At 40.2% G+C, this 26616-nt stretch overlaps 1 protein-coding gene across 3 annotated transcripts in view; it reads left to right on the plus strand.

Annotated features, from left to right (window-relative positions):
* CHCHD3 (coiled-coil-helix-coiled-coil-helix domain containing 3) overlaps positions 1–26616 on the plus strand; it is a 278196-nt gene that overhangs the window by 235299 nt on the left and 16281 nt on the right. The window contains exon 8 of one of the 3 annotated variants that reach the window (XR_005369286.1): positions 1694–1810. The exons of the other annotated variants lie outside the window; for them this stretch is intronic. The gene's annotated coding sequence lies outside the window, so the exon portion shown is untranslated. The remainder of the gene's footprint in view (positions 1–1693; positions 1811–26616) is intronic. 3 annotated transcript variants of the gene reach the window in all.

Below are 26616 nucleotides of genomic sequence, written 5' to 3' on the forward strand. Positions count from 1 at the left end.
CCCCAACTTGCTCACATGGCTGCCTTAAGCTGTTTCCTCTGCTTCTCATTCAGTAGCCAGCAGTTAAATTGCCGTGTTCCTTTTGTGAGCATGTATGTCTAAATGCTAGTAATTAACTATGTCCCTTGAAAATTGATAGATATGCTCATTAAGGGGAGTTCTTGCTCTTGGCTCCTCTCAGAAGTCACCTCTGCCACCGTTTTGGGGATGAAGCTGGCAAGAAACGCTGTGTAGTGATACATCTGGCTTTGTACTCTTTGCAAGGACACAAACCTCCTCTTTCAGTATGTTAAATATGCTTCTTTGTAGGGATCTTAAGTACAAAGAAGTCAGCTGTTTGCCAATTACAGTATTAACACAAGAAAGACTAAGGCTGCTGGCTGTTGTGTGGTGGGTTTTTTTGTTTTTTGTTTTTTCTTTTTTTGTGCTGCCATTTGCACTTTGTTTTGTTCTCTGGTGCTGCTGAGATGACATGCATATCTGTTTGTGAGACATACCCACCTAGTGGAGACTCTGAAGTCCACCAGCCTGCCACTGGTAGAGATCTCAGCAAAGCTGACTGTGTGAGAGGCCCATTCTGCGTGGCTTATGATGGGGATTTTGAAGGTAGCATACACCTGTTTCTGCCTTCAGGATGAAAAATGAATTGCCAATTACTGTAGACATGTTCAGACATGACACTTCATATGGTAGAAGCTTGCTTAGCCAGCATTATGCTGGGCCCCCAACTATGAACCATAAGTTCTGAAAAAGGGGTGTGTTGGCAAGGAGCAGAAGAGAGAAGGGCCTCCATCCTTAATCCATTAACTACTTTTTGTGCTTGTGCAGGCTGTAGGCAGGAGGTCAGTGCCTCTCACCTTTGTTTCCCCAAGCAGAGCCCTTGAACAAGATAAAGCGATCAAAGCCCGGTGCCAGCACATCCTCACTGTCTCATTACTTTGCTAGCTGCATGCCCAGGTGCTGCTGTTTTCCGCATCAGGCTTCACTGATACACATTCATAACACCTCCATCACAGCTCATTGGGCACTGCTCATAATTAACCGGTTCTTTTCATGATCATGTTCTCTCCAATACAAAAGACGCTAGTATAAAGAAGAAAATAACACTGCTGGATATACACTGAGTCTTTCAGACATCTGGGTAGTTGACAAGCAGCAGGAAGCAAATGTGTAGTCAGTACTTAAATAATTCATAGTTTTGGTTTGGGGAGGTGAGTGTTGTTGGTTTGTTTGGCACATTTTTAAAGTCTTTGAATCTGAGATACTGGATTTTTGCCAACAGACCAATTTCATTGGCGCCCTTGTCTTGGACTTCCTTTCAGTTTGCAGATTATGACACACTGTCCTCATTTATTTGGATTTTTTCCCCCAGTGCAGAGTTTAGTGACCTCTATTTATTTTGAGAGATTATTAATATGACAGTCTTGCTTTAGAGAATTCTAATCATCGTTAAAATCAACAAAGGGTCTTCCCTACCCATCAAGGGTCTTCGATGCTCCATGCCCTGTGGGAGCTGGAAATACAGAAATAAAAGTTTGAGTCCCTGCCCTCAGAGATCTTATACTTGTTGAGCTCATTAGCTGTGCTATAGAGGTGTCAAAACCTCATACAGAGGGTATAACTGTAACATTTGCTCAAGAAAAACTGTTGAGTATCTCCTATCTGATAAATTCTATGTGATTTTTATGAACAGGGTGTATAGAAATGAAGAGGACACCATCCCTGCCTGACTTCAGAACACTTGCAGAATATAATGGGGGAGGCAGATTAATACAAAAGTGACTCAAGTGTGGCAATTGCTAATATAAAGGTAAAACAAAATGCTGTAGGAATAAGGAAGGGAATCTGGATTACAGGAAGAGGTGACTGACATAGGGTGGGTCTTTTCACTTTGAAATTCTCATAAGGTAAGAAGAGGGAGAATAAGAATAGCTTTCCATTAAGAGAGAATCAGATGCTGGAAGTGGTTGGGATGAATATGGAGGGCATTGTGATGGAATAGCGGGCCAGAAAAGAAGATTAGGGTCAGACTTTATGTGCCATGTTGTGAAAGGAAGAGTTATTAACACTTGAGAGTGAGGATGTGAGGATTTGGCCAAAAATTTCTATCCACTTGAAAATATTTTTTTCCTATCCTCTGTCTCTGTTTCGCATGATTCTCACCATGGAATTATGCCTCTTCAGTTGGTCATTGTTTCTAGACATCTTCTGCTGAATATACAACCGTGATGTTTGGTGCCTATGTATGTGTGTGTTTATTATAATCACAGCTTATTATACCCTATGAGTTACTATTATTTTAACATTAATATCCATTCAAAAATAAGCACATGTTAACTCATCATAGTATTACCTCTCAGCAGGGCTTTGAGAGATTGGGACAGGAAAGAGCAGTTGTGATTGAAAGGGTAGGGAAGAGAGAATTCAAGAAAGGTTTGGTTCATGGGATCCTGTGTAGGGAAATCCTAGGGCATTTTTGCAGAAAAAGAATCTTTTCAGATAAAGGGACACCAAAAGCTAGTATGCTGGTTCCTCATTTTAGCACTGTCCCTAGAGACCATGTCGTGCACGGGATCATCTTTTAACTGAGACGGTATAATGGTGAACTTTTAAAGATATTCCTAGCCATGATCTCTTTGAATGACATCCTTAAAAATGACATTCTAAAAAAAGGCATCCTAAAAAAAATTCATTATGATACTAAATTCTGCATGTTGTTGCAAAGAATGTGTTAAAAGCAAATTTTATATGGTTTATTAAGATATGGGCTATCTGGGTGCATGACTTTTGGTTTATGCCTAACTATGATTACATGCACCCAAGATGTATAAAACTAGTTCCTATATTGCTAGTTCACGTAATAAGATCCTAGTATTATTATTGAATGAATATTTAAGAACCTTTTTTCCTTCCCATTACATTTTGTGATCAACTTTTGCCTTTGATATCCTTCCTAGAGGCTTAGTGTAGTGAAAAGAACATGAAATTAATAAATGCTATTGGATTTTTAAAAATTATCAAGGTTGTACTTTCTTTTTTTTTTCTTTTCTTTTCTTTTCCTTTCTTTTTTCTTTTTCTTTCTTTCTTTTCTTTCTTTCCTTTTCTTTCTTTCTTTCTTTCTTTCTTTCTTTCTTTCTTTCTTTCTTTCTCTCTCTCTCTCTCTCTCTCTGTCTCTCTCCTCTTTCTCTTTCTCTCTTTCTCTTCCTTCGTTCCTTCCTTCCTTCCCTCCCTTCCTTCCTCCCTCCCTTCCTCCCTCCCTCCTTCCTTCCTTCCTTCCTTTGGTAACAAGGCCAATAATGTGGAATTGCAATTTGAGAGTCATCCTTCCACATTAATAAAAAATAGATTGTTTTAGTCTTAAAAAAATTATGCTATATATATTCTCTTTAACATCCATTCCTCCTTTGTCAACACTTATAATTCCAACTCATCCTTCTAAAGCTGCATATTATTCCGTGGCATAGATCTATCAGAATTCATGGAGCCCATCCCCTATTGCCAGGCACTTAGGTTGTGTTTCAAATTATTTGGGTTTTTTGACAAGTAAAAACAAAAAACAACTGTTTGCTGCAGTGAAACAAATTTGTATATAAATCTTTAGGAAGTGGTACTTTTGTTCCCATAACATGGGTAGAGTTTGAATCATGACCAGTCCTTCTAATCATGTGGCATTGTGCTGCCCTTTGCTGATGTAGGAAATATTTATGGGATAATAACTCATTGGGTTGTTATAAGGGGTGATGAACAATATAGGTAAATTTCTGGGCATAAAGTAGGCATTCACCCCAATACAGGATCAATTTCTGCACAGATCTAGTGGGGTTAGAATTGGTAGAGCCTAGGTTACGTAACTTTAGAGGTTTTATTACAGTGTGAATCTAAATCTGACCTCCCAAGTGTCTCTCTCCTTGAAGAAAAGGAAAACTCATTTTGTGAAAATTTTCAGCTTTTTTGACTTGTGTAATTTAAAAATATTACATTTTGGCACAACCTTTAGAGTTTTTGCTGCTGGTTTGTAATTCCCTAGAGGTGAATTGAAAAGATTAGTGGTAGAACTTTTTCCATTAACTCTGGGAAAAACTACGGAGCAAAAAATTGTCCTTTGGCAGAAATGTCAATCCATACCTCTTCTGAAGCATTTGGAAACTGAAGCACTGAGAAGCTGATTTAATAGGAGAATTGAAAACCAAAACGTATACACATCTTCACCTTTCCTAACTGATGACAAGACAAATGAAAAATATACTCTCAGAACTTGGTGATGGAGAGAAAATAGGATCATTGCTCCAGAGAGTGCATTAAGGCTAGATCTGTAAAAGATCTGAGTGCTAGGCTTTTGGCCATGTTCTTCAGAAAGTCGATCTGTCCTTGTTAATGATACATCTATTTGTACTTCGTACCATAAAATCCCCCTTTTGTATAATGGAGTCTCTAGGAAGTAGTTTTAAGAAAAAGAGAATGTTTAATAATGCTACAGATTTTGCTACAGCAACTACCAAGAAAATATGCTCATTTTCTCTTGTTTGTGGTTCTTGGTCTCCCGGGGTTCTGTGCGCCCCCTCCCCACCCCTAGGACTTCTCTTAATTATTCCTTCCATTCCATAATGTCAATGTAGCTATAATGAAATGGTGAATATCCACATCAGCAGAAATTTTACTGGCTCTCATCTTTATAGATATCCTTCACATAATGCAGTAGGGTTGTTCTATCAAGTTATCTCTCCCCCATGCTTGTATTTCTACATCTGTGAAAGGTGATAATCACAGAGATGCTGTAGATGAATTAAATGAAGGCTATTCTTGTTTTTGGCACACCTCAGGCTGTTAATATTTAGCTAATTAGTATAGTCCTCAATAGTTCAAGTTTCTGTTGAGTGAATTTCATGTGTTTTTAAATTGATGTCCATCATATAATTCAATATATATATCTCTTGGTGGTAATCCTTGGACATATAAACCTGCATTTGAGAATATACCATGCCTTTTAAAATATGTGTTTAAAGACATGTTTTCTGTCAAATCATTAACCAACAGTTAGTGACACTACTCAAAATAATAATCATATTTTAATATGCCAGGATGTACATAATTTAGTTAGAAATGCATATGAGAAGTTGTGCTTGGATAAGTGCTATTGCTTATAATATAGTTTTCATCTAATAACTTGTCTTACCTTTAGGTTATTCATATTAATTTGAGATTGCACACACTTATAAGTTGGTTATCTATAACGAATGAACAAAATTCTTCCTAAAGTTTCTTCTGAAGTCACTTGCTTGGCATTTGGACTGTAATTTTTTCCAGAAATAAAAAAGACACCTGTGGTTAAGTGTCTAGGTGAGTCCACAAAAGCCTGTTTAACCCCTGTATATTTGTAGTTAAGAATGAAAGACTGGAAGCTGGAGTATGTGGAAAGGAAAAGAAGCTAAAAGGAAAATTAAAAACAATAGTGCATTTGCTTGTGCGTGTGTATTTAACTACGTTTGGGATTTTAAAAGCTAATCTAACTTATAACCTTGCTTCTGTGAAAAAAGTGTAGATCCATGTAGAGGGTGAAACAGGAATATAGAAACCTGGAGAGAATAGCGTGCGTGTCCTCTCTCTTTCTCCTGTCCCTTTGGTAGCTTTCAAACTTTTTTTTAGGTGAGGGTAGGGCAGTAAGTGGGATCCTGTTTTAAAATAAAATCGTGGGTGGAATCATAATACTTACAAATAGTAATATGCTCTTTTTAAAGATATAAATGTAATTTTAAGCTTATTCACAGTCTTTGCTAATTATCAGGAAAACAAAGAGACTTATTTTCATGAACACAACATTTGAAAGTAGGAGCAAAGGGCAATGGCTCTGCAGCCTTAGATCAGCCTCAGCAGCCATATATTATATATTACATAATATATAATAACTTACAATATTAAAGCACAATATAAACATAACCTTTGACACAACCTCACCCTCATCTCTTGCGGTAGTCTTTCATGGACTTCGGAGTTATTCATTAAAGAGAGAACATGTCTTAACACCTTTGTGCTTCTGCAGGTTTGCTCTCACAGCACACCTTCACCATCTCCTGCTGGTAAACTCCGTTCGTTGTCAAGACTTGTCTTATATGTTAGTGTCTCTGAAGGCTCCCTTGAAGATTCCCTTTCCCCCCTACCTCCCCAAAAGACCACAATTAATTGCTCCCTCTGTGTTGTATCACTCAAGCCCGTTATGGTCCAGTTTGAGTCGTCGTTGCCTGGGCCCCTGGCTCCCTTTCTAAAATAGGAACTGGGTTCCTTAGGGGCATGAGCTGTGTCTTAGCCACCTTTATAGCATACTGCTCTTAACAGGTGTTCAGTTAGTATCAATATTGTTATTTACTAAATTGATTTAAACTCTTATAAAGAGTTTTAAAAGCTTTTCAGCTTCTATTCTTCAGGATATTTTTACTTGAGAAGGGACCTTGAATTTACATTAAAAGAAACCCTTGTGTAAAAAGCTAAGTAAGAATTTTAGACTCTGGGGGTTTGAAGGGTCTATTACCAAGGTTGTGTAATCTAATTTCAGTATGTGAATCTCCTTCCCAGTTGAAATGAAACCTTCTTGAGGGCAGGAACTGTGTTTTATTCTGTTTAAAGGTCCCCAGCACCTAGCACAGGTATTGCATATAGTGAGTACATGCTGAAAAAAGTTCCTTTAGCAAATTAGGGGACTCTGGCTATGTGACATCTGTCTAGCTTTAATGGTTTGCTTTATCTAGTGGTTGGTATTCTTTATTACAGGCTATTAATACAGAGCTGATTTTTGTTAGACACTAGCTAATTGCCAGAGTTTATCGCCAATATATGCCAGAGAGAAAGCAAGCATTTCTCTTGACAGTATCAATAGGGTAGTTAAGATTATAGCAAGATTCAAAATACAGTGGAGTATTATTTATTAGTTTAAGATTTGTCATTAGTTGGAAATTCCTTCAGTTCAGATTTCCAAATCAGTCTGAATTTTTGTTAAAGAAGATATTCAAGAACTTCCTGACCTTTACTATTTTTGAGGACTGTTTTTTGGCTCTGTGAATGTAGATAGATTTATATATTTTCCCATTACTACAGTGTGTCTCATTAACATTTTCTAGTTGAACTTGGAAACATGACATCTTCAAGTCAGGTAGCTCTCTACCAAGAAAGCCAATTAAATACTTCATAAGAAGTTATCTTATGAAAGTCAACTTGCTTTCCCCATAAGATCTCTATTGTCTGCCATACAAGTCTGTATTAAACTTGATTATAGGCATTTTCTGATCAAGGTGCTGATGGAACAAAGGCATAGAGAAGAGAATTCCTATATACTTTAAGAGAAGAATAGGAGCCATTTCTTTTTCTGGCTCAATTAAAACTATACTGATTGTTAAGTCCTACTGACCCTCGTGGATTGCTGCTTTGCACGAATTACTTGCAGCCCCACTGTAATGTGGAGCAGTCTCGCCACATCATGGACACGTTTACTAGGATAGATAACAGCTAAGGTTCAGTGTTAACTTTTATTGTCAGGCAGGCTGTATAAGAAACTATCTGGCATCAAAACAGTATGGTACTGGCATAAAAACAGACAAATAGACCAGTGGAATAGAATCAGTAGCCCAGAAATAAACCACATCATATACGGTCAACTAATATTTGACAAGAGAGCCAAGAATACTCAGTGAAGAAAAGACAGTCTCTTTAATAAATGGTGCTGGGATAATGGGATAGTCTCATATAGAAGAATGAAACTAGACCCATATCTTAAGCCACTCAGAAAAATTAACTGTAATTGATTAAAGACTTAAATGTAATACCTGCATTCATGAAAATCCTAGAAGAAAACATAGGAATAAATCTCTTTGACAAAGGTTTTGGTAATGATTTTTTTAGATTATACCTAAAGAATAAGCAACAAAATAAAAAGCAAGTGGACTTCCATCAAACTGAAAAGCTTCTGCATGGCAAAAGAAACCATCAACAAAGTGAAAAGATAGTCTATGGAATGCAAAAAAGTATTTGCAAAACATGTATCTAATAAGAGGCTAATATCCAAAATACATTAAAGAACTCATAACCTCAGTAGCAAAAAAACAACCCAATTAAAAAATTAGCAAAGGACCTCAAAAGACATTTCTCCAAGGAAAGTAGACAAGGCTCAGCATCATCAGGGACGTGCAAATTGAAACCACAATGAAATACCACCTCATGCCTGTTAGAGTGGCCATCACCAAAAAGACAAGAGATTACAAATGCTGGTGAGGATATGGAGGAAAGAGAACCCTTGTGCACTCTGGGTGGGATTGTAAAATGGTGCAGCCACTGTGGAGAACAGCGTGGAGGTTCCTTGAAGAATTAAGAATAGAAAACCATATGATCCAGCAATTCCATTTCTGGGGATATTTCAAAGGAAACAACATGGAAGCAGTCTTAAGTGTCCATTGGTGGACAAATGTAGAAAGTTATAATATGTGTGTATGTATATAAGTATACATAATTCATCCATTAAAAAGAGGAAATCGTACCATTTATGGCAACTCAGATGGACCCTGAAGGAAATATGCTAAGTGAAGTAAGTTAGAGAAAGACAAATATTGATTTCACATATTTGTGGGATCTGAAAAAAAATAAACAACTTTATAGGGAAAGAGATAAGACCTGTGGCTACCAGGAATAGGGGAAGGAGAAACTAGAGCAAAGTAGACAAAGGTACAAACCTCTAGTTGCAAGATAAATAAGTACAACATGATAACAACAGCTGACACTGCTGTGTGATGCACAGTTCAAGTTGTTAAGAGGGTAGATCCTAAGCGTCCTCATCACAAGGAGAAAATATTTTGCCCCTTCTTTACTTCTTTCCTTTTATTGTATCTATGTGAGAAGGTGGATGTTATCCGAAGCCCCCGTGGTCATCACTTCACAACATACGTAAATCAAACTGTCACTCTGTACGCCTTAAACTTACACAGCGATGTACGTCAGTTATTTCTCCATAAAACCAGGGGAATAAAAGAAACTGGTTTGGCTTTTGCTTTGTTTTATGAAAAAGGTTCCCGCATAAAGAAGATATCACATAAAACACACTGTGGCAGCAGTGTTATTAGATGCAGTTGTAAGTATAGCAAGTAATGACTAATTAGGCTTATTATCTTCTTGCCACATTCTGTACTTCTGATGGGGGGGGGGGGCCCTCTTAGCAATACAGTATCTTCTTTGCTTTCACTTGGGATTAGCATGTTTCTCCAAAGGTTTCCTCTTAACAGTGGCGAGCAGTGTGATGCTGGTCGTCTAAGAGGGGATCATTAAGTAGTCGACTTGATGGTTCAGTTATCCCACAGTGACAGCATCGAGTAATTACCTATTGGTTTTGCCTCAGGGCGCACGTGCGTGCAGCCTCTCCCACACAAACTCCATAGATGGAAGGACTCTGAAATTCTGGCTCCTGAATATCGGCAATAGCTCCAAGTAGTAGCAGGTGGCTCTTCTGGAAAATGGCACCTATAGCTTCTTGCTCAATAGGACTTTTGTCCCCAAGGAGAATAGTCATTACTCTGCCTTGGTTTTTTAGTTTCAATGCACTTTGGTATGGCGGAGTGTCTTTTATGCTGCAAAAACTTTCCTTTCCTTTGAAATCTTTGTTTGGTCTTTCAAGTTCCAGTTGCGTCTTAATATGCACGACAGGCAGCTGTGTTTTCCTTTAAGCAAATATAATTGTGGGGGAAAGCGTCTCTGTTTATCCCATGGACAAATACATTATGGGTAATGCCAAAAAAAAAAAAAAAGCTTGGGACCCCAGAAAAAAATACGTAAATCTTTTCAATTCTCTCTGAAGCAGATAAGCGCTGCCCTTTATATGGCTGCCTCCTGCACTAGCATTTTCTTTAGAGCCAGCAGCTGTGGGGGACCAGGGACAAACATGCACAGGAGAGATGGCCACCTTTCCTTCACTTCCCACGTACAGACAGAGATGCACTGTGTCTCTTCTGGATTCTGTCCATTTTCCAGGCAGTCATATTTCTAGTCATTAGAATCTACTTCCACTTGAGAAATTATTTTTGAGGCCTTTGTGTGCCATTTATTGAATGAACTTCAGGCAACATTTTGCTGTTTTCTGCTCTTCTGTTGACTTGTTTGTCCAGAGAGAGCCTTCCTTGTGAGTGTGTAAGATGATCCTCCTTTAAGCTATGGAATGAGAAAATATAGGCAGAAGCATATATGTGTTATCGTTGGGAGCAGAATGTGAGCCTGGCCCAGCAGGTTGCATCTAATAGCTTCTTGTTGCCTGGAAGGCTTCCCATTCCTGGAATGGCCCGGAGCTATCAGGCAGGCCCCTGTCATAAAGCAGCAAGCACAGCAGCAGCTGGGGGAGAATTACATTTGGCCCACAATGGCAGGCAGGAAGACCGTGCCCAGGAAGTCCCACTCTCTGAGGCGGAGGGAGCCAAATTATGAAGGTTGGATGGAGATGGTGTCATTAAAGGCTTTCTGGAGAGAGAGAGCAATTGTATTGGAAGCCAAATGATTGGTATGTTAACATATGGGGTAGGTACTCCTCAAATGCTCATACAGGTGATTTAGTGACTGTCATGAAACTTTCTTTAAAATGCGTACTTTTTAAAAAAAAAAAAAAAGTGTAAATGCTGAATCTGAACCTCCTATCAGCTTTGAAAACAAGCATAGTTAAGCTCCAGCTTGAACACTGATAGGAGTCTACTACTCCTCTCCAGGAAGGAAAGAAATAGACTGGGCCCAGATGGTTTTTCCTGGTTTTGCTCCTGTTTTAGAGGGATGTGGAATGAGTCAGAAAGGGGTGGTACCTGGTCTCTTGCTTACTTTCAGAAGCCTTGGATTTTATATAGCAAAGGGCTAATTGGAAGAAAGCTAGGCCTCTTGTGAATTCCAACATCACGGAATACTCAACCTTAACTACAGGATCTAGGAAAGTGCAAAACCAAGAGGGTTGCACCCCGTGCTAAAGCTAGAATGCTGAGGCAAACTTAGAGCAAGGGAACACAAAAAAATTTGGTTTCAGGAACCAACCCCAGCTGACTGGTAGTGACCTCCTTGCAGCATGTTGTTGAGAAGGGTTCTGAGGCTATATAACAAGGCTCAGCCTGGAGTGTCATGATTGAGTAGTGATGTCCAGCATTGGCATGAGCAATGAGAGAGTTGGCATATTTCCTTTATATTTGCTGCCCCTGCTTTAGAAGCATATATAAAAACCTCTGTTGACGCCCTGATTGACAGTGCCTAAACTAGAAATAAAAAGGTGGAGGGGAGGGCAGCCCGGGTGGCTCAGTGGTTTAGCACCACCTTCAGCCCAGGGCCTGATCCTGGAAACCCGAGATCAAGTCCCATGTCAGGCTCCCTGCATGGAGCCTGCTCCTCCCTCTACCTGTGTCTCTGCTTCTCTCTCTTCTCTCTCTCTCTCTCTCTCTCTCTCTCTCTCTCTCTCTCGGTCTCTCATGAATAAATAAAATCTTTAAAATAAAAAGATTTTTTTTTTAAAAAAAAAAAAAGGAAGGTGGAGGGGAAGGAGCAAGAAAGCCTGCAATTTTAATATCTTTTCTCAAAAAAAAATTTTTTTTCCTCTGTTCTGTTTTCACCTTTTCTCCTACCAGCAGGTTTGTGAAATGAAATACCACAAAACAGGTCTCTTTATTTTGTTACCTCTTGTCCTGACGTGGCTCCTCGTAGGAGAGCCCATTTCTCTTGCCTCATTTTAGCTACCTGAGCACCAGTGAAACTGTGACTGGCATTTGCAGGGACCTAAGAAATAAGTAGGATAGAAACAACTGTTGGTAAAATGTCCTTAATGTTCAGTCCTATCTGCCATTTTCTTTGTAGTGAATAGGAGAATATATTAACATTCCACTTAGATTAGCATTTGTAATACATGCAAAGATATTAACCTTCAGTGCATTTCTGAAATAGTGTCTCCTGAGCAGAATCCTTAGTTTTCTAGTAGGGAAATAAGACTTGAATCAAATGACCTCTTTCCTAAATACTGAAAGAAGTAAAGCTCCTATCTCTTAAATGATTCTTCCTTCAGTCTGAATATTGGCACTTATTGCTGATATCGAAGATCTCAAAGTGGTAAAAAATTTACAGTATTTGGTAGAAACAAATATTATACTTGATTTATCATTGTTTTCAGGGGCTCCTTTGTGGCCAGTCAGTTAAGCGTCTGACTCTCAATCTCAGCTCAGGGCTTGCTTGATCTCTGGGTCATGAATTCGAGGCCCACGTTGGGTTTCACACTGGGTATAGAGTGTACTTTAAAAAAATTTTACTTTTCGTAAAAGCCTCAGTGCTTTATTTCTCTAATTGTGATAAATTATCTAATTTATTCAACTTGGATGACCACACCAGCTATTCAGACCTGAAACTGAAATTATAAGCCTGAACAGTACTTAAGATCTTCCTCTTTTAGGACTCTTCAGTCCTAATTCCAGCTGGAGTTGCTGGCCAGGTAATCAGGCAGTTTTTGACAGTTTACACTGATCAAATTAGGCAGATAAGTCTAAAATTTCTACTTCTTAACATGCTATATAGCCATAGCCATTATATACTTCTTACCATGATGTGAAATTATATATATATAAACTCTAAATTGGCAAAACTCTAAATTTTATAAGCTTTCTACATCATAAATTAGTCATGTGCAACTAATTTCTGAGCAGTAATCAATCCACAGATATGTATTATGTTTTTTAGTTTAGTTTTGTTTTTGTATAGAGATCTGGATATCTCATTTATCCTTCACAAGAGCTACTCATTTAGTCATAGGGAAGACCATTTCTAATTTCTAATCTGGGTTTTCTTTGCAATCCAATATTAGAATCCTTCTGGCCATCCTTTCCCCCCGTCCCAGTGTGTGGATTGTGCTCCAACAACGTTAGAGTCAATGCTGTCAACTGCCCATCGATTTCAAACCATTTGAAAATGAAATCATAGTTCGTAGTCTCATGTTTCTCCCTGCTCTTGAGTGTCCTTTGGTGGTAAAAGTTTTTGAGGGTGCGGTGGGAGAACAGATCTCACAGCATGAATAAACTGAAAAGTTATCCAACATTTTTAATTAACACTGGCACTTCTAGGCTTCCTGCTGAGGACTGCCAGCTTGACTTTACAAAATGACATTTATGACACTAAAGATACAGAAGCTCCCTGGAAGAGGCTGAAAACCAGTTTCTGGCCTGTTTGAATACTGGTTTAATGGTAATAGAACTTTAGCTGTGTGGTGTTGATTATTCTTGAAATGCCCAACTTGTTTTAGGCAAGCTTTTGCTACTATTAAAGCAAATTAAAGCAGTTTGCCACCAATTCTGTGGAGTTCCCCTCACTGCCTCATCACAGGTAGCAGCCCTGCCACCAGCAGTGGGCAAATCTGTGCCAAGTGTAATTACTTCAAATACAATTCCAGTTATTCAAAGGGAGGACTGTTGCTCCCTGTGAGAACGTAGTTGAGAAAAGAAAAGATACATAGATTTATGTTAATTATATACCCCATGCTGGAGGTTTGATTTTAACATGAGTGCAGCCTTTTAATCCCTTTATCAAAATACATGCAGGAACCCTATTTTGCCACCACCTGAACACTTTGTGGGCATCTTCAAGTTGTATGAACAGTTAGCAGCTCTCACATGGGTTAGATTCTAAAACTTGTTTTTTAAGTTGATTGTTTGAAAGTGGAACTTTGTTTAGCTTTGGAAATAAGGCGATAACTAACAAGTTCTCAGAATAACTTGCTTAACTTTATTAGACAGTAAAATATTGATAATATTCATATTTATTAAAATCTTACTATGTGGGCAGCCCTGGTGGCGCAGCGGTTTAGCACTGCCTTTGGCCTGGGGTGTGATCCTGGAGACCCGGGATTGAGTCCCACGTCAGACTCCCTGCATGGAGCCAATTCTCCCTCTGCTGTGTCTCTGCCCCTCTGTCTCTCTGTCTCTATGAATAAATAAATAAATAGTCTTTAAAAATTTTTCATTAAAAAAAAAAATCTTACTATGTGCCAGGTATTATGTTTAGGGCTTAAACATTACCTTACTAATCTTTACAGCAATCTTAAATAGTGGGAACAGTGAAAATGTCGCACCTTGGGGAGATTAAGCACCAAGTAGGAAGTGGAACCCAGACATGCACATAACATGTCTTAGATATCCGATCCTGTGTTAACCATCACCAACAACAAGCTAAAATATAAGCAGTGGCTTTATATAGAACCTAACTGACTTTGATTATGCTCCTTTATTGGAGAATCCATTTTTGGTCCAGTTTGTATGCTGGAAACCTTGGTCTTCCCAACACAGTCTGGCCACTCTTCCTCACATGTCTACCTTATTCTCTTCCCCTCACACACAGGCTCATACAGTGGCAGTGAGGAGCAGGGAGGGTTGCCCTGTCGCTGCACAGCAGAAGGTCTAAGCAGGCTGTGGTGTTTGACAGTGCTGTACCAGGCACTGGGAATACAGTGGTAGACTAAACAGACATGAGCCCTGGTGTCTACCAGCTTGTAGTCTAATGGGAAGAATGACTAGTTACTCCAATTACTTGATGTTGTAGTCATGCAGGTGCTATGAGAGCAAATTACCTGGGCAGCCACTGTAAGAGATCAGAGGTGACCTCCGGTACGCTCAAATTTGAAGGTTGAAGAAGCAGGCGTTAGGAGGAGTACAGAGGGAGGGCATTTAAGCAGCAAGACCAGCCTGTGTTGAGACCCCGAGGAAGGAGCACGCTTCCCTGGGGATTCTGAAAGCATGTAGGAAAGCATAGTGGACAGAGTTGAGGCTGGAGTTGGTGGCAGTGGCTACATCCTTTGGGACCTTCTAGGCCGTAAGTAGTATTTTGAAGTTTATCCCAAGAGTTGTAGGAAGTATTGGAAGGATTAGAGTTACAACCTGGAAACTATGGGTTTAAAAGGGGCACTCCAGTTTGATTGATAACGAATGGCAGTAGAGGTGAGGGTGGGGGAGTCTGAATGGAACCCAGGCAACTGGGTTATTTTTGAGATATTCCAGACAGTGGTCATGGTGGCCTGAACTGGAATAATGATAGTGGTAATGGAGAGAAATAGGTCGATTTCCAGATCCTAGATTAGAAGTTTAATTGGCAAGATCTGGGGACAGATTGTATATTGAGAGACTACCTGACTTTGGAGGGTTCATTTACTGAAATGGGGAAGAAAGAACAAATTGGGTGTATAGGAGGGAATTAAGAGTTCTTTTTAAACATGCAGCACCTGTAAAACCTTCCTTGTAAATAGCAGTGGGCTGTTGCCTGTAAGTAGGCAGAGCTAGGGATAAAAATTGGCTTGCTGTCAGCACACAGGTGGCATTAAAGCTATGAGAATGGTTGAGATGATGATGGAGAGAGTATAAAGGGAGAAGAACAGAGAGAAACATCCAGAATATGATCCTGAGGAACTCCTGCATTTAGAGATTAATTAGAAGAAAATGGCCAGAGAGCATGGAGGGAAAGCAAGAGAGCACAGTGTTTCTTGAAGCCAAGAAACTCCCTTCATGAAAGGAGAGTAGTTTTCTTGAACAAGTCTGTACTGATTGTTCCTCTATGATGTGTACAAAGAATCAATGCATTTGGTCACTTTGGCGTGAATAGAAGAGAACGGATGGAAGGTAGGGCAGTGGAGGTGTTTGTTGGAAGCATAGTAGTTCCCAGAGCCGTGCTTTCAACAATATGATAGTTATTGTTTAGATTTAAACTGTTTAGATATAAATTTATTTAAAATTAAGTAATATTTAAAATGCATTACCTTTGCATTAGTCACATTTCAGGTGCTCAGCATCATGCACCTATGATCACTGTGTTGGACTACAGAGGTATAGGACATTAACATCATCACAGAAAGTTCTGTTGGAGTGACAATGATGTAGTTGGAGAGAGAGAGAGGATAGGAGGAGTAAGAAATCCCACTAGAAAATAGGGGAAGGAGAAGCTAAGAATTGGATTCATGCGGAGAGATTGTCTTTCCTTTTACAGAGGAAGGGACTCTTCCTCCAAAGTAACACTAGAAAAGGTGCAGATCCAACGTGGGAAGATAAAAGAATTTTCTCTGGGTTCCTGTGTTTCTCAGCAAAACATAGAAAAATGGGCAAGCGGAAAGAGGAAGGAAAAGGGGTGAGATAGGGGGCAAGGGGAGGTTGGAGGTGGGATGAAATGACTGTTGTAAAGGGGGCTGAGAGTGAATTTACCCCAGAAATGTAAAAGTATGGCAGACGGAATTTAGTGTCGGCTTATGAATTTATAATAATTCAAGTTTCTTTGGTTTATGTGATTTTTCTCCAGAAACACTCAACTGGAGAACTGTATTAAGGGACATTCGTAAGGCAGACGTTCATAGATTGGGGCTGTGTGTAATGGATTAGATTAATACTGCTGAATTGGAACCCTTAGGGAGATGTAAAACTAATGGAGCTCAGCATGGTGAATCCAATCCAGGACATGAATTGAGAAATGCATTGTTTAGTCCTGCAGTAATACATCATTATCCCTTTATATAGGAATCATTGAGATTCCACCTCTGAAATACTCATGTATGAGGCTCATCATAATCATTTGGGGAGTTTATATAGCAGGCTGTTGTTTTCTGTACTTCATGGTTGGTCTTGTTAATTTTGGTCTCAGCAGCAGCCTAGAATGTTAAGCCAATTTGCTAAATCTTGCCTGCCCTCTGAAAAATGCTTAAATCCATTTACGTAACACAAGGGGGGTTGAGGTTATATGATGTGTTAGAATTTAATGCCTTCTTATGGCATCAGTACTGACTACTTTAGTTAATCAGGACCAAAAAAAGAAACATGTTAGAATTTTTAAATTAAGAAATAATTGTGTTGATGTTTCATAGGCATGCATGTAGTTCAATATGATTATACATCCCATATAAACTTTCCACTTTCGTTAGCTATAAAATCCTTGGAGATGTGTCCCTCATTTATAGGGTATTAAGTAGGAAAATATTAGTTACTTGAATTCATAATGTACTTTTCTACTGAAACTCGGTAAATCGTGTTACCATATGTGATTAGTTGTGCTTAAAGCTAGAGATGAATTGGATTATCAGCCACTTCCCTTCCAAATTCTTTCTTTTCCCTGCCAGTTAACATTAAACATCCATTTCCCAAATACAAAGAGACTTTCCCCCCCTCATTTTCAGGACATCCAGGGAATTAAGAGGTTAATATTTATAATACTGAGTTTCAGGGATGCAAGGCACTATGTACAAAGTCATGTTTGAGCTTTTTTTTTTTACACCTCCATGTTCCAACCCTTTGAAATGATTTTAGTTCCTGTGGAAACTTATCACTTACCCTTAAAGTAAAAAATAAAACCAAATCAGAGGATGATTGTATAATTTTATAACATGGCTTGGGAAATGGACACTAGGAATATGTGTAGTTGTGCTCTTTAGCTGTTTAGTTTGTGCTTGAAAACAATTTTGCGCATGTTGCCGTGTGTCCTTCATGTAGAAGCCAGAATAGGTAAATAGTGGTTTAGTAGGAGTTTCAGTGGGTTCCCTTTCTCCCAACACCGCAAATAGTAACTTGGTGAGAAGGCAAGGGAAATGAGAAATATTTTAAAAGTAAAAATATGGAAGATGGAAAGGGAGAAGAATCCTTCCTGATTGCGCCCTATGAAAGGTTAGCATTTTGCAGGGTGTGCAGTTGGTGGAATTGATGTTGATGAGCTTGAAGAGGCAGCTGCAGAGGGCAGAGAGACTATTCGGAGGGTAATAATAACAGTAGTCCGTGCATGAACTATTACATTAGCCTAGGGTTCTGTTAGGGCGAACCAAGTGATGGTTGAAAGTGTGAAAGATTTTTCAAGGAAAGAACTAACAATCTCAGTGACTTCTTGAATATAAAGTATTAAGAGCACAAAAAAGCAAAAAAATGTCATGCCTACTGATAAACAGTATTGCTCTTGGTGAAAAATGGAAGGAAAATCTTGTTTGGTTAAGGAACTAGAAATCAAATAAATTGGACGTATCCAGTTGATGCTTAGTCTAAAGATCTTTGAGTTGGCAGGGTTAGAAGAGGATCGCCAGATCTAGTCCCTAGCTTCAGGAGGGGAAGATTACAGCCTCTGTGTTTTAAAAAGAAACCGATACCCAAAGAAACCAAAGGTCACACGGCTGCCGACTGATGGAGAAAAACTAGAAAGCCCATTCTGTCCCCCAGAAAGCAGGAGGACAACCCTCGAAGAGGGAAAGCTAACTTCACCTGGAACCACAGAAGAATGACAGGGCAAAGACCTGAGCTTTGGGGGTTACGCACAATTTAAAGGGGGAGAGGGCAGTGGGGAAGAGCAGTGGAAGAGATCTAGAAGGGGCCAACCTCCCTGACACACAAGGATTTCATGCATGGAGACAGCTTCTAGGCTTTGTACTCACGTTACATTTTACTCCCAGTGGTTTGCCCTGTGCCTTGAAATAACCGGGTGGTTTCTCTGTCCTGTTCTGTCACAGGGTTGCTGAGATATTAAACCAGAAGGGCTGTACTGAAGGTGGACATGTGTGAAGGCATTGTGAATTCTTCCCCAGTTTATATTCTCCTCTTTGTGTAGAGTTGGCGTGTGGGATTTCTTACCTGGAGTCTCAGCGTGATCTGTTAAGTGCTGCGGATCTTACAGGTTTTGGTGCTTAGGCACCTGCAAGAAAAAGCAACCTTCTCTTCTAGCAATTTTCCAGGGCATACAAAGTACCTGTAGATAATATGGCATTGTAATCTTTAAAATGAATTCTTTCTTGATAAGCAACATATGCCTGTGATAGAAGATGTAGATGTCACCTGCAAAAGTGGAACTCTTCCTAAATAAGTCCGTGACCAAGGTTTCTCCTTTGAAGCAACTCCCCTTACCAATTGTGTGGTTTTTTAACCCTATACGTCTTCTGCGTATATCAGCATATGCACATTGCATGATTTTAAGTTGCACTTGAGTACGTGATGAGCTTACAGGGAATAAGTAACTATAGTTAACCAACACCCTTGAACTCCTAATTTTTAAAGACACTTTATGCCAAGCTGTCTCCATCTTCTGTTAACCATTCATCAGCCATTAATTTCAGCCTACATCTGTTTTGGAGAACAGTAAGGGACTCGAACGCACACATATGTCCCTGCCACAAATGCATTTACTTAGTGTATTAAAGAACATGCTGGGGTGGGAGGTGCAGGGGGGTCTCTGGCCTGTCCCTCGGAAGCATCAGGAGTCTGGACACCACTGCGTGCCCGGGCAGTCGGCATGCTCCTGCTTTGCAGTGCCGTCTCTGCTCTTCTGCCACCAGCACCTAGTGACACCTTCAGAAGGATAATCCCTCTTCTCCCTTACTGGGCAGGATTTCCCCTTTCTGTCATATGCCTCCACTCACCATTGAGGTTTCTCAGCAGACAGACGATGGCCTTCTTGTCCTGCATCTCACCAGCCTCATATTTTGTATCCTCCATGCTTGACATCGTGCTTTAACCAGGAAATCTGTGTTTCTCCATGATCGCACCACGTCTGTAGGGACCAGGCCACCCATTCTGCCCTTCATGCCCTCCTTTAAAGGCCTGTTGAAAACTCCTCTTTTTTTCACACAGTCTTCCCTATTTGCTGACTTCTGAACACATCTTCCCTAGTTACTGTACTTGATGGGAATTCCTTTGTCTGCTTGTAGAACATGCCTGTTGAAAGCGTTTGGCCTTCTGATCTGTATGTGAATTTCCATAGGAATCTTTGGAAGAAACAGTTTGTTGGTGATATCGCTGCCTTTACTTCTTCGCTCTTCCGGACCGTCTCTCTACTGCCTGAGTCTCTCCCATTCTTTAAGACCCTACTGAGAGTCTCTCATCTCCTCTAAGACCTCCACGTCTCTGGCCAAATGTAATCTTCCCCTTTCTGTATTTTTCCTTTTCTTCCATGGCCAGTTGTACCCACTGAAGTAGCTCCTCCATGCCTCTTACTGCCTTGCCCGTTCCTGAAATTGTTTCTCCAGGTTGATAGGGATCAAATACCGTGGCCTATTAGCAGCCTTATTCTTGGTGGCAGTCCCCTTTCTCAAGAGACTCAGCCCTCCTCAGCTCCCCAGCCCAGGACAGTGTGTTGCAGGGTTCTTCTCTCCACTCTGGGCTCTGGGGCCATCCCTCAGCCCTCCCTACCGCTGTCCCCTGGTGGGGTGACCGATGAGGGGCTGCCACTCCCCCAGCATGTTCTGCCTTCCATCTCAGCGCACCCTGGGTCTTGCTGGGGCATTTCTCATGTGTTTGCAGTCCTGCCAGTGCTGAGCTCCAGCTCCACGCCTCTCCGCCTGGGGTTCCTGACATCCTGGAGCACTTTGATTGGATAAATCCTCTGGCCTAAGCCCCGTGTGCATCACTCAGTCTTTCCTCCGTGTCCTGACTGCCACCCCCTCCTTCCATTCCTACTTTCCAGTGCTGCCCTTCTTGCCTGTGTTTGTTCCCCGGGCGGGGCTCTGCTGGCCTCCCGAGCCTTGGCAGTTCCCTCTGCTTCCATCTGATTTTATTCATAACAGATCAACCTTTTCATGGTGGCATCTTTATAACTTCACTCTCTTGTTTGGAAAGGCTGGTGGCTTGCCATCAGCTGCGGAATAGAGTCTAAGCATGCTGTCAATTACTACAGGCAGTGTGTCCCCCCCAGCCCCAGCCCCTTCCTTTCCAGTATCCCATCTCACCTCTGCAGGTCCTGCCTCCAACCTGAGTCCTCTGAACTTGGCCAGCTGTTTCCACTGAGCCTAGGCTGGGGGCTCACACACACCCTCCCACATGTCCTCTGTCCTGCAGTCCCACCCTTCATTCAAGGGTCTTCTGTTATCCCCTCTCCTTTTACATGGACTCCCACGTGAACTCCACCCAGGAGAGAAGACCACTCTTTCCCCAGAACAGTGTAGCACCGGCTGCTGTACCCTTCCCTTAGCATACTTATTGCCTTATGTTACCCATGGCTTCTGCGAGTATGTGTCTTTAATGAGCATGTTTTTTTCTCCCTCCTTTTGTCTCTACACACCCTTTAGCACCCCCTCCACAGTGTGTACATGGTGGCCACTGCTGTGATGCCCTGTGTCTTTTCCCTGCCCGGCTGCCCTGTGTCCCTGGGGGTTTGCTGGTGGAGCCTAGTACACCCATATAGGGAGTTCCTGCTTCCAGGCCCAGTACTTCAAATCACCAAAGTCATGGAGAACCAACAACAGGCTTAGTTCTACCTCCTTCCCACCTGCAACCCCCCCCCCCCGCCCCCTCCTCATTTCTAGCACTCCAACACTTACACAGCAAATCAGTATGGGTGATTTTTTTTCCCTTCACTTGTCACTATAAGAAATACATTTGCAATTCTTCCAGTTAAGAGAGCCAGACACACTCCTTCCTGGGCAGATCTGGTATTCGATCTTGCTTTCAAAATGTAAAAATGTGGCAGAAAGAGTATCACCTCAAGTAATGCAGCACACCGTGTCACGACAGACTTCACATTTGGTCTTCTGAACCTAGTTGTTGTAGGATGTGCTGCATTCCACATTGAGCTATGTGACAGTTTTGAAATTTTAAAAACGAAGCTATTCTTGACTTACCTTAGTATGAAAAGCGGTCTCACATGTGATCACAGCAGGGAAGAGGTGGGGATAGCGAAGTGTATTTTTATGCTTGGGTGACTCAAATGGGATTTCACCAGACGTCTCGCCCTTCCTGCCCCCCAACACTGTGGAGCATCCCCTCAGCTGAAGAGCATAAGAAATCCGTCCCAAAGGGTAATTCTTTTTGAAAAATTGTAAGTGCCTAAAATAAGAGCTTAACATGAGTGCGTATGCTCAACCCTATTTCTGTACAGGCTGCTGGTACCATACTACTCAACTAGAAAATTCTGTGATTCTATGCTGTTATACTAGTTAGATCTTGTTGTCGAAAATGATATAATAAGGCCAATGAAATAATATATTTCTCCAAATATGGAAGGATTATCTCTAGGAGGTTGTATTCAGCATTTTGTTACATTTGCATAGAGAGTCTTAGATTTATTGCAAGTGTACTCTGTCAGAAGAACCTTCTAAATTGCCAAGACTGGTGCCTGCCTTTTGGCTATACTGGGGATAGCTGACTGTATCCATTTCTTCCTCTTTTGAACTTGAGGACTTTCTGCAGGAAGAATGGGTGATGAAGGGAAGTATAATATCCCTTCCAGAATTTGCAATGAAAGTTGTCTTGGAAAACAAAATGCCACAGTTTACTTCAGCCTCACAGCCTAGAATGTGCAGCCTTCCATCTGCATTGTCCTTCCTCATGGGCTGGTTGGGACGCTCAGCCAGTTTCCGTTTTGTCTCCCCTGAAACTCATCTGGCCCAAAATGTCTTCCCTCTTCCTTCATAATTCTGAGTGTTCTTTTGCTCCCCGTATCTTTCTATCTTCACCACCATATCCCAGTTCCTCCTGCCTCCCCCCCACCTCCAATTTTGGGCATTGATCCAGGACCAAATTATCCAGTTTTATTATCCTTGGCCATATCAAGTAATTAATCAACAGAGTAGGTACAAAAGTCATTATCAAATAGGGAAAACAATGAAGGCTGAAGAGTCATTTCAGCACCAATTGAGAGTTACCACCATAGCTACTAAAACAGCAACTCGCAACTTTTCTCAATATTTGTTTATTGTTGGTAGGTCTAAAACTGTGCTCTGGCTTCTGATAATTTCCTTTTGGTTTCCTATTGACTCAGAATTTATAAGCTTTAACTATTTCCAACTACTTCTACCTCTCCCAACCAAGCCTGTGTTAGCAAATGTCATGAACACAAATATCAAGCTATTCTCCAAGGGAAAGTAGAGTTCAGAAGGCTTGGAGTCACCAGGTTATGGGTATATACATATCCCAATAGTCAAAGGAGTTCTTTCCATCTCTGAATCTGTCTCTGTAGTCAAGATAAACTGGACAGAGCTTCCGGAGGCTTGAAGGTTACTTCAGGAAAATCATAAGGTCAGTTCTTGCTTCCTGTTCAGTGATAGATATCCTCCAGTCTAGAACACTGTGCATTCTGTTTCCATCCTATCCAAAACTAGATCTCTGGATTTGCTTAGCACTATATTTACAACTATATTACCTCTCGATCTCATAAGACATCGTGTACACTTTTGTCTCTCCCCATCCCCGTTAGACTGTGAGCTATCTGAAGGCAAAGATCATATCTTACTTAGCACCTATCATAGTGTTTGGCATGTCCTGAATGCTTAATAATATCCGTTGTTGAGGTAACAGAGGATGAAAGAATGAATGAACCAGCCAACCCTCATATTTTCCATTCTTAGACCAATTTTAGTGAACATTCCAAAGTAAGAGGATAGGGGAAATAGAAATCACTCACAAAGTCTGGGGGGCAAATATAAATTAACTTGTGTTGGCATAAGGTCAGTGTATTATATACAGATACATACATATTTAAAGTAAAAGAAATGCAATGGTGATGTATTACATATGCTCAGGATTAACATTTTGTAAGTTGCTTAATTAAACACTTGCTTTACCAAGTCAGGTGAGAATAAATGCCATGCTCTTTTTTAGTACAATCATGTTATAAATAATAATGCATTTCTTCACCTTGAAAGCCTTATTGAGTTATTTCAATAAAAATAATTTGGTGTATTTAGATGGCTTGGTCTCACTCACACAGTGATGTATCCTTTGGAGATTCACATTTAACATTTGGCCCTGGACATCTCTGCATTCTATGGCTTGCAGGTCTTTTGAAGGAACAGAGGATGCTTCTGTAGATAGTACAGTACGTTATAAACAAGGACTGCTTCTGTGAACTGTGATTCTGTTTTATGCCTACTGTGTGCATGCAGGAGGTGATGTTTCTTTTTTTTTTTTTTTTTTTTTTTTGGAGGTGATGTTTCTACTCAGGACACTTGTGTTAACTGTTACTGTATCAGGCACTGCTAAAGCAAAGAGTTGCATTGTTAACCCACTAGTCCCTGTTTTTATTACAGCATTAATACTTGGCATTTATTAAGCAATAATATTCCAAGCATCATAAAGAAAGGGAGAAAGGGAAGGATAGTGTATAATTCTCTAAATTAAGACTCACTCAGACTAAAGTGCAATATGTTAGCTCTAGCATTTCGCCTAATGAAAAGATTGTGAGTTTGAGAAAACAACATCTCATAAGTCCTGTGTTGTTCCAAAGAGAGTGTGATTGGAAGTTGATTTGGGATCCTTCCAGGTTGAGTTAATGTTGGCATAATTTATATTCTGTGTCCCTAAACTCTGTGTAATTATTGCCTTTTATTCCAGATATGTTTTATGTAAGAAAGAAGTATTTTATCTCTCTTTTTCAAGATGTGAGCCTTGCTGCACATAGTCCATATGTGTCAAGGATACCATGATGTGGTAAAAAATTTGAAATCAGTAGTCAATTGATTGTTCTTCTCTGCCTCATACCTGATGCCTGACTTCACAAATGTTTTCAACAAAATAAATATTTCTTGTCTAAGATATTGTTACTTAGAGATATTTTTCTAGAAAAGCTTTTTTCACTAACATTAGGTGGCCATTAGTCTAGGTCACCAGAGTTTAGGGAAATGTTTATAAAACAAAACTGTTTGGGCCCTTATTCTTTGGAGATATAGCAGAAGATGGCCACATTTTTCTAAATCCAGACACTTTGGGGTGATTTGTATTGTAAGATCTCACTCAGGGCGTGGTGAAGTCAGCAAGATGCCACGTGGCTCTCTTGGAAGATCAGCGTGCTCAGGAAAACAAAGCAGACATCTAGGAGCCCCAAAACGTTAGAGTGTGTTATTGTCCACTGAGCACCGTGAGAAGACAGAGCAGCCAGGCCGTACCACCTTCATGTGCTCAGCTGTTAAGTTCCCACTCTCCTCCTAGGTTTGTTTGCCCTACTGTCCCCATCATTTCCAAGCATTCAGTATTACTGAATAAGACCAAAAAATATATTGCCAAATTAGATTTTCACTCACCTTATATTGTGGTGTATTTGTGTTCATCTGCTTAGGATTTGCAAGGCCTATTGGCCTAAGAACAGTGAATCTGTGCATGAACAATGTTTTATTCATTTTATCTTGGACAGGTGACCAGAGATCCTCTCTGTATTTTTCATGCTATAGGGCCTTTTACTGGGAATGCTAAAACCTGGGGGAGGACTGGCAGTGTCTTTCCCTCCGTCCTTGCAGATAGGTCACTTTCTTCCTATAGACCCAGGTTACTGAGTTGTGATTCTGACATCTTTCTCCGAAGTCCATCATAGAATAAAGTTAAAATTAAATATTAAAATATTTTCAGATAGATGCTGGTCTTTCAAGCCTTGGGTATTTAGGATAGAATTTTACAAACACTGTGTTCTATGTCTAGCCAAAGCTGAGTTTTTCTTTTAACAACCCCCAGATGTAGTCTGTTAATGGGGGGAGGCCTCTTGGCATTTTTTGTGTGTTAAGATGATAGATACCATCATAGCGAACATACATCGTTTTAGAAAATAAATGTTAAAAAAAATCCTCTGCTTTTATTTCATTTTTTTTTCAGATTTTTAAAAAAAGATTTTATTTATTTATTCATGAGAGACCCAGAGAGAGGGACAGAGACACAGGCAGAGGGAGAGGCAGACTCCCTGCAGGGAGCCCAATGTGGGACTCCATCCCAGGACCTCGAGATCACAGCCTGAACCAAAGGCAGACACTCAACCACTGAGCCACTCAGGTGCCCCTATTTTTTTCAGATTTTATAGCAAAAAGTACATGGAGACAAATTGAAACAAAGCAGGCAACTTTTGTAGATATTTTACCTCTGAAGTGTAATTGTGGAAATCTGATTACAGCTCACATAGAAGCAGCATCATTAATAAAAACGGTTAGCAGTTATTTAAGAATGCCAGAAAAAGCTTGAAGTTGAGTTGTCTTTCAGATTTTGCATTATGAGAAAGAGGCTATTTACATTTTATTTGGAAACTGTTATTAGGATATTGTAATTTAAGGTAAAATGAAAAAAATTGAATAGATGATACTTTTGAGTTAATACTTTCTTCCTTGCTATTGCATTTTATGATAGCTTTATTCTAAATGATAAATGTGGATTATTACATATTTTTAAACTATTGGCAATGGGCTTTTGATAGCTTTAGTTTTCTGTTATAAAGGCAGAAATCCTGATTCCTGGGCTTAACAGCTAATGAAATGTTTAATACAGAATAAAATCAGAGTTTTTGCATTAGCAAAATTGCTAATTGCTTTGTGCCATAGCAATTAGACCTAAAGATTTGACTCCATGGTTGGTGTTGTGTGCCTGCTTTTAATGTGGTTAATACCACCTTATGAGATCACCAGATCCCATGAAGGATGCATTGTCGCAACTTGTTAAAAGAATCAGAATTCTTTTAGCACCAGCCATTCTCTGTGTCTGTCCATCTACCCATCCATTCCTTCCCTCCCTCTCTCCTCCTCTTCCCCTCCATCTCTCCCTCCCTCCCTCTCACCCCTCCCACCCCACCCTGCAAATCTGTACTTAACTGGTCCAGATAGAGGGAAAGGATCTTTTTGTGTGTGTACCTGTACTCAGAATGAATGATTTCTGTGTTCCTGAGAGCTTTAGGAATTTGTGGCTGCTG

The sequence above is a fragment of the Canis lupus genome, chromosome 14 (genome assembly GCF_011100685.1).
Source record: "Canis lupus familiaris isolate Mischka breed German Shepherd chromosome 14, alternate assembly UU_Cfam_GSD_1.0, whole genome shotgun sequence".
Lineage (NCBI taxonomy): Eukaryota > Metazoa > Chordata > Mammalia > Carnivora > Canidae > Canis > Canis lupus.